Genomic DNA, 9,672 nt, shown 5'->3' with positions numbered 1-9,672 from the left:
TTTTGAATCACTAGTCAGGAATAAGCTCTGTCGAGGGTGGCAAAAACCAAAAAACAACAACTAGAACATCCCCATGCGAAGAACCCCAGCAAGAATCTTCTGGGTTGAATCTCTTGGGCAAATGTAATGGGATGGCAAAGTCATCCCATCCAAAGGGAGCTCCGGCTCCTTTCTTCCTGTAATTCATGATCCCTGAGACAATTAGGAGCAATGAAAAGGCGTAAGTCAAAGGAACATCGAGTAAAGTTAGATTTAGGAAAATAACACATTACATTTAAATATCCATATATATTTAATCTGTGTTTAATAATGCAAAGAATACATTAGTCAAGGCTTAGGCAGATTCCACATTGACGTTAGCTACAGAACAGCCTGGCCCTCTGAAGTTTCCCAGCCTTGGCGCCACAGGAATGAAGACTTCTGGAGGAATGGAGCGTGTCATTGCAAACCTGGGGCACTGCGGAAATGCTAATGGAGGGATTGCCAAGGTCACCACAAAGTCGGGCTTGCTGCAAAGAAGAGAACTTAGGGTGAGCTAAAGAAATCCAAAGCTCCAGTCTCTAGACGGACTTCATTAGCCACCCTCTGCAAGGCAGGGCAGGGAGCAGGACATAACCTCATGGGGGGTCAGGGAGGGAGGCGCAGAGGGACCAGAATTGCTATTCCCATTGTTATGTTAGCTCAGCTCAGCTCTCCTCTCCTGTCCTCCAGCTTTAATTCTAGACTACCAGATGGGGAATGGCTGCCTGGGCCCCAGGGGAAAGCCAGAACATGTTCCCAGGGGGCAATTCCCTGGGCTCCGAAGCTCTTGCTGCCATCTGGAGGGGTGAACCAGGTGAGCGTACTCAAGGATGAAGGAGAAACCACAAGCACGCCTAGGCTAGGCTTTCATGTAATCGTGCTTCTGCAAAAGCTGGAAAGGGAACCAGTGGGGACACAGTGCAGTATAAGCCAAGTCACATCCTAGGACCTGGAGAAGAGAGGCCGACTGCCAAGAAGTAGAAGAAATCCTCCTGCTTTGATTGACCATCACTCAGATAGCCATTATCAAGCCGAAGAACTTTGAGCTCATTCCACTTTGGGCAACTCATTCTGTAGACTCTAGAGTCTCACTCTAGGCTCACAATTCACTGACTTTCTCAATGAAGCCAGTCTCAAGAACAAAGTTACAGCAAGAAGGTATCTCAAAGACTATCTAACCCAATCTTCTCATCCTGCAGATACGAAGACTGAAGCCCAGAGAGGCATTGCCGATCATCTACAGTTGTCCAGTCGGTAACCAGGATCTGGTGCAACACTGCCCCCTCCTCCTAAGCAGTGTTTTGAGTTCTGATGGTCTGAAGTCAAGGAAGGCAAACCTGCACTAAATGCCAGGAATTGTGCTAAGAGCTTGAATATATATTATCTCCAAAAGAGTAAACACCAGCCTACCTCAATAAACATTTGAAGTCAGAACACTTAGCGGCAATTCTGCCTCTGCCATTTTCCAACTGTATGATGTTAGATGGGTCATGGCACTTCTCTAGGTGTCATGCTGCCTCTAGCACCTTGTAGGACCATCCCCCTCATTTGTGGAAACTCCATATGTCATTGACTGAATCACAGGTCGAGGGCCAGCCTAGTCCAAAGCACAAAGGAAAAGATGAGGAATAAGAAACCAAGCCCAGGAAGTAAATGAGTGTGCCTCTTACAAATGCCCGAGGGAAGCAGAATTGTGATCAGGTTCAGATATGACCCAACCTATATTCTTGAGTAAGCCCTGAAACACCCCTATCTCCCCCCTTGTACTTGGGCACTGCTCATCTCGACTCCGTTCCCTGTGACAGTCATTCCACGAGTAGAAATAGCCCAAGCTTCTTCCCAGCAAAAGACGGGTCGGAGGGATGCAAGGACCACCTCCCTGGTTTTCGTTTCAACCTTCCTTCCAAGAACGGAGCCCCTCAATTATCTGAAATTTCCTCATCCCACACAGGACTCCTCCCTTGGAGGGAAAGCCAAATTACCTCTCGTGTCTTTTCAGGTGAAGCACGACATTGACGAGCGTGCTCATTCTAGCAGTGGGCACTTGGAAGAAACATGGGCTGTGACTCACCAGTGGTTTTTGAGCCAAGTAGTTTGAATTTGCTCAGGGCAGGAAAATGGCCAGGGGGCTGGGCTGGGGAGGGGAGGGGAGGGGAGGACCCACGCAGACGACAGCTAACAACTATCCAACCCTGTTCCAAAAAGGCGAGTACAGGGGAGACTCTCAGAACATATGCTACCGCTCTTGTTGTCTCACTGCCAAGAGTCTCCTATATCATCGTGAAATGGCTGCTTTCTGCCTGCCTCGATCATGTATCATGGGGCGTTAATAAATAATGGGAGGTGGTAGGACCAAAAGGCGGGAAAACCCAAAGGGAAGGTGATGGCGGGGCATAATTTAACAAGTAAATGAAAGAAGCTATTAAATCATAGTTAAATTATGCTGGCACTGGCAAAAAAAAAAAAAAAAAAAAAAAAAAAAGGAGGTAGGGGGGCAGGGGGGGATTTCTCACTGCAAAATGCTTTCAATAAAATATTGAAATTTCTCTTTTGGCTGACAGAGGCATCTCCTGATCAAAAGGATAGAAGTGTGTGGCCTGTGGCTCCCATCAGAGACTGAGCTCAGGCATGGGCCTGGAGGAGGGAGAGTTTCTAGGTGCTTCTCAGTATGGACCTTTCCTCGGATGGGTCCACAGTCATCATCTGATACCCCATCTACGATCTGTCTCTTGCTGGTGGCCTCAGTAGCAAGCTGACTAACTCTGGCCTATTTCTCCATTGACTCCCTTTGACATGCTTTGGGGTTCCCTCCTTATAGGAGGGGAAATATCAAAGCTGTGACTTAAAAATAACTCTTGCTATGTGCAGCTTTATGCCATCAAATCCATTAACACTTGGACATTAACCGTAACACTGTCAGGTAGAAGGTCAACTCTGTGAGTGGGAAAGCCCTACTTTGTTCGTATTTGTGTGCCCAGAAACCAGAAAAGTGGGCACTTCATAAACACTGAACTGGATGCATGCGTGCGTGCGGGCATGCTTGGAGAGGTGAGTGGACAGATGAACTCCCATCTTACAGCTGAGAGGCTCAGAGAGGTTAAGTGACATGCCCAAGACTGAACTACACTGTGTGGGAGTTAGAACAAGCAGCAAGGCTTTCAGAGTGTCAACCTGTGTGCTTTCAACACAACATGTTGTCTCTCTTCAAGGTCACACAGTAAACTAGATCAAAGCCCGTGTACAGGACCCCTGTAAATCCACACAAGCAAAAAGCAGACACATTTATCTCTATTGGGATTGTGTTTTCAACTGAGACATAGACCGTTGTGGAGCATCTGAATGACTTTGAGGGTCTCTGTATCTAAAGCAAGTTTCTGGAATCCTCTGGCAGAAGATCCATACAGAAACCACAACACGTCACAGTAAGCCTGTCCCTTTCCTTGTTTCCAGTGCTGTGCGCTATGGTCTTGGCAGAACGACTTGCTGCCATTCAATCTCTCCAGAATGCTTGGGCCCCGAGCCCCAGTGGGAGAAGCATGTGTATCGACATGCCAGGGGAATAAAGTCTCAGCAGAGTAGATTTGTTTGGACAGGCAGGCTTAGTGGTCTGACAGGGTGTGCAAGGTATCCACGCTACCCCGCATTTTAAGCGAGAGCTCCCTGGCAAGCATACCCGAAAGCTGGGGGATAAATCTCTCCAGGGTCCCTGAATGGTCAGGAGTACAGAGGTTTGTTCAAACATATTTCAAGCCAGTGAACGGACCTCTGAACCTCTTTACAGACAGTGGCAGCTCAACCTAACTGAATGCTTAGGAGAATCAGCAGACCAGGAGAGAAAATCAGAGGCTCACATTAGCAGTCTGCACTCACTAGTGGGAAGAGACATGGGGGACTTTGGAATTAGGGAGAACCAGGCTCCACCGTTTGCAACGTGCTACCTCTGCAAGTTATTGAATCTCTTTGAGCCTCGATTTCTTCCTTTTTTAAATGGGAATATTTAAACCTGCTATATTAATTATATTGGACTCAACTGCAAGTGGCAGACACTCTAATACCTCCAAGTGACTTAAACAAGATGCACAAGAGAAAAAAAAAATAATTTGCATGTAAGCAGTTTTTGACTGCTTGAACCACCATATGGTGGTTCCACAAATCATCAGGAATCCAGACTCCTTTCCCCGGGTTGCTCTACCTTTCTGTAACAGGTGCTCAGGTCACGCAGTTCAAGATGGCTTCGCAAACTCCTGGGACTTGGTCCAAAATCCAGCCACCAGGCAGAAGGGGAATGTGCTATCCCTCTTTTAAGGCTATTTCTTAGGAGTTCTGTGTAACCCTTCCTCTCACAGTCCACTGGCAAGGAGTGAGTCAGCTGGTCACATCTGTATGCAAAGGGGACTGGGAGATTTTATTTTTATTTCAGCGTCCATGTGCTCAGCTTCAACTCAGAGGTTCTGTTTCTTACTAAAAGGAGAGGGGGATGAGTATTGGGGGACAATCAATATAGTCTCTCATGTCTCGTGTATGGGATAAAATGAGATGATGGTGCAAACCATCCGCTTCAGGGACTAGCATGTAAGTAGTGCTTGGGAAATGCTAATAACGGCTATGGTTGGAGGTGGGGGGATGTACCTCTCTACCCAGCAACAGACTTCTGTGGGACGTCTCAGCAATTCCTGACACTTGACTACATCCCAGAGACACCATGAAATCCCATCACATTTCTCACTGAGATTAAAGTGAAGGTCCCAATAGAGTCGAATACTGGATTTGGAGAGGACTTGGGTGGAGTAATGAGGTTGGGCAAAGCACTGCTAAGTGAACCCCATGAAGGGGAGGGTATGGAAACCGTACAGATTTTGATTACGAGGCAGGTGACTTCCAAGTTGCGCTGTTTTCTCCATCATGGCAGCCAAAGCACTTTGCTCCAGTGACTGCAAGAACAAAGAAAGAAATAGGGAAGAAAGTGAAAGTGGGGAGATACCTGAGGTTTTCTTGTCTGTAGGTTTTCATGCAGGAGCAAGAGATGGAAGAGGTGGAGAGGGTATTGTCAGTTTAAAGGAGATCCGTTTCATTGGCACTTTGTGGATAACTTGTTAGACAGTATTGCTTGAAAAGAAGAAGTGGTAATCTTGCTGGAGGAATGTGGAGGTGAAAGCTGCATCAGTCAGGGTTTTCCAGAAACAGACAGCCAATAGGATATATGTATAGGAAATACACACAAAGAGAGATGCATTTATGGTAAGGAATTGTGGAGGCAAGCACGGCCAAAATCTCCAGGGTAAGTCTGCAGGCTGGAGATCCGGGGAAGAGTTGATATTGTAGTTTGAGTCCAAAGGCAGTCTGCCACTGTTGAGAATTCTCTCTTCCTCAGGAGAGGTCAGCCTTTTTCTTCAGATATTCAACTGATGAAATTGGGCCTGCCCACATGATGGAGTATGATCCGCTTTACTCAAAGTCTACCGACTTAAATGTCAATCTCATCTAGAAAATACCTTCACTGCAACATTCGGATGCATTTGAGCCAATATCTGGGTGCCAGGGTTTAGCCAAATTGACAAATAAAATTGACCTTCAGAGTCTTGTCCAAGAATAGAATCAAATTCACGTGGGGACCTCTTTCTGCCATTCGGTTTCCTTTGCTTAAAAAGTCTCTAGTTGACAAGAAAGATTATTCAAACAAATACTTGGAAATATTGTGAACACTAAAAGGAGTAAAACAGTGAAGGACTTAGGCTCAAGGAACAGGTCATGAATTTTCATTTCAGAGTCCAAAAGATTGTGTTAAAAGCGAAAAAAAAAAAAAAAAAAGGCAGAGTTAGGTCTTCATACTGGATAGCAGGGGACATTCTAGGAAAATGATTCAAAACCCAGGAGGTCGCTAGTGGAGAAGCCTGACAGATCTTAAGCCTGTTATTGACTAATGCAGTAGATGATATTTCACAATAATTAATTGAGTTTTTGTCCTCTTTGCACTCAATGGAACCAAAGAAGGAGGGGGGAAGTGTATAGCAACTGAATGAATATGTTGAATATGTGTGTATGTGTTTATATTTGAGACATGGATAGAATGGAGAGAAATAAAGAAGAGAAGGTAAGAACATAAATATTTAAGAAAACTTTACTTTCTTGAAGTGAAGAATAACCTAGGGAACTGAGGAAATCTCGGTGTCCACCTTGATTTTCCACGATGAGCAAAAGAGAGGAGAAGCTATGGGTGATTTGAGGGGTGCTGTGAAGATGCCTCTCAGCTCCCTTCTCTGCTGTTCGTAGTTTTTGGAAGACCCACCGGGTGTTGCTCTTTTTGGGCTGTCGCGCTCGATGGGCAAGCACATGCAGCAGAGGTCAGCCCCTGATGTGAGGAACTGCAAGCTATGAGGGTCATGATGGACTCCTTCTATACACATCCAAGTCCCGAGCACTGTCCAGGATGACTCCTCTAAAACCTGGGCATGACCTTGCCTTTCTCAGCTTGGAAGACTCCAGAGTCTTCATAACCAGATGATTTCAGCACTGGCATCTTTGACCCTCACGTCACGGCCCTCACTTTCCTTTCTGTCCATATCTACCACTATGCCCCTGCCCATGTCCAGCACCCCAGCCGGACCTTCTCCCAGCCCGGCTCCCTGAATCTTTTCAATGTTGCCTGCCTCTGTGCTTTCCCTAGTGGTACGTCCTCAGCCTGGACTTCATTGTCCCACCCCTCAGTCCATCCACAGAGCTTTCCCATCTCAGTTCCAGGCTGACTTCACCAAGAAGTCCTTTCTTTTATATTCTAATTACCAGAAGGAGGAATTTTTAATAAAAATATTTATTCATGGAAGGAAAATATAAAGTAAAAGATTTCTCCACGCCATACCATTCACCACCACTACCAGGAACAACCACCTGACCCCTCCCCCGGGGTTGTGATTGGTTTGGTGAACATCTAAAGCTCTCTCACACCCCCTTGTAGAGAAGTGGAGAAGATCTCTCCAACTTCTAAATTGCCCTGGCGTTTGCTACCCCTCTTAATGTGACGGTACTTTATCCTGTTCTGAATTGCATTATATGTAAACTTATCTTATTTGAGCTCCATATTTGTCTTTCTTCACTGAAATGTAACTTATTTGAGGGTCATCTATAGATATGTTAATCTATATTTCCCCTTCACAGAGATTAAGACAATTGTCCCCATATTTGGTTTAGTGCACCAAACATCTATGTGCACCTGTCCTGGGCCTTGTTTAGCTAGGGGCCAAGGAGGAAACAAACAAACAAACAAACAAACAAACAAAACCCACCCAACCCAGCCTTTAAGTGTCCTTCCCTACCACCAAAGAAACAAACACAAGATGTTTGCAGAACTGTTACTATCGACACAGATACTTAACTGTACAGAAGCAATAGATCTGGGCTCTGCGGAAGTGACTTCATTTGAGCTAAAATGAATGTCACCAAAAAATATTTAAGAGCACTTGCAAAGCAATCATGAAATATGAACAAATGACAGTGTGCTCAAAATGGGGGAGGGGCACAGCCAATGAGAAGGCAGGTGGGTCGAGAGGGGGTTAACACTGAAGGCTTTTGCAAAGCTCTCTGGAGGAGTGTGACTGGAGCCCGTAGTTGAAGCACCTGGGATGTTATTTATGATGCATTGAAGGCTGTCAACAGCATTCTTCCGGAGAATTCCTCCTGTACGGGGGAAGTCATTAAAAGAGGAGGTGCAGCCACACTGGGATGGATAGAACCTCCCAACAACTAGTTTAATCCCTCTGACCCTGAAGATGAATTTCTTTTTCTGTTGCTCTTTCCTGGTCTACAGTCATCGACTAATTATTTATATTTTCAGCCAGTATAACATAGATAATGAGAGGCTGTCATATCAGAAAGACTAGGGTTCCAATGCCAACATGGACACATCCTCAGTGGGGGCCCAAATAACTGAGAACCCACGTTTCCTCATCTGCAAAATGGGATTAAATGCACCTAACCCATCAGTCTTATGTGAGGATGAAGGTTAATTGCATTTGTGAAATGTTCTAGTGCAAATGATTTGGGGACGGCAAGTGATCAAGGAGCAGGAGCTATTTTTATTGTTTGGCCCTTGACCTCTCACTAGAGTATAATCATTTCCAAGAGAGGGAGAGGCCTTCTTCTGCTCCTCTGTGTTCCCAGAGCTTAGCCAGGTACCTGTACACTAAGAGCATTCATTAACTTCTGCCCAGTTTCCTACCCGGGCTTGAAGAACTTGACTCCCAGAGGAGCTGCAAATACACAGACTCTTACACCAGCTCATCCCCAATATACCAGCAACTGGGAAGCGTGGGCAAAAAGTATGCCACGCCAATCTATGGGTGGTTTGAAAGGCCAGGTAGGGATGAAAATAGAGTAGCAGTGTAAGCAAGAACATGAATGACCAAAGGACTTTTCCCATTAGGCTGTGCAAGAGCTTGAAATGTCTTGTCTACAACTCAGCTTTTTTTTTAGTAAGTTTGTCTTTCTTTCCCCCCTCCCCAAAACAGGGCTAAATATGTAAAGAGGAAGTTTACATTTTGTTCCGTGGAAAGAAGATATTTTTGTGAAATATGACATCTTGTGCAAGGGGCCAAAGCCCTCGCCCATGAGAAAACAAGGCTACGAGGCAACAATCTGGAAATCTCAAACCTCTGCACTGATCTCAAGGAAAGAAAAGAAGAGATGAATACAGATGATTTGTTCTATATTTCCTTGGGCCTTATGAATGCATATTTTCTTACCAAATCTCACTCTGTGTACTGTACACAAGATCAAACTTTGGGGAGATGACATCAATATTGAAGCTCTGTCTGAGAGCTCATGTCTTTAATACTTTTCTCATTTCCTTTGGTGGTAGAAATAGAGCTAATCTCTGTCTTTCAAATCATTGGTTTGTATTTTTTGATTGGGGAGAATTAAATTGAATTAGATGGGTCTGGAATGGTTTTTAGAACCATTAAGTTTGGCATAATGGACATACCTAGAGAAAACATTTACATAAGGAAATCAAAGCTGGACTCATTTCTTTATCCAGTGCTCTGACCTCTATTGGAGTTCTGACAAGCAGAATTTAGCTGAATATTTCTTAAGATGGTGCATATAACAGAAAATGCATCCATCCCCTAAGATACTTATGTAAATCAACATTTCCTTTTGCTAAAAGGAAAAAAAAAAAAAAAGACCAAGAAAGAGAGAGATCTTTTCAAATATTTATAGGCATATTTTCCATTTGGGTCCTTATTTGAATTTTACTCTCATTTAGAATACAATTCTGACAACTCCATCATTTATGCCAACCCTGGCAATATTCCATGAAAAAACCCAATATAACACAAAAATCTAGATGTGAAGAGGATTATGATGTCATATTAAAAGAAGGAAAAGGAGCATTAAAATAAGAGACCTATCTGAAATGATCAGACACGAAATTCTCTTTGGGATAAAATGGTCTTCCAGCAATGCAGTCACTTAAAATAAGATTAAAGTGGTGTTTTATAAGAACGAAAGCAGAATACAAACTGTCTTTCCCTGAATGAACCTAAATTTGCATACAATGAAGGGTAAATGAAAAAGAGAACATTTTTTAGGCTATTAGACTCAAGCTTCTCCACTTTGCTCAGCAATTTCTCTGCACATGCTCCTGTGTCCATGACATAG

Source organism: Mustela nigripes, chromosome 10 (genome assembly GCF_022355385.1).
Source record: "Mustela nigripes isolate SB6536 chromosome 10, MUSNIG.SB6536, whole genome shotgun sequence".
In the NCBI taxonomy this organism is placed as follows: Eukaryota; Metazoa; Chordata; class Mammalia; order Carnivora; family Mustelidae; genus Mustela; species Mustela nigripes.
This window is presented reverse-complemented; position numbering follows the sequence as displayed.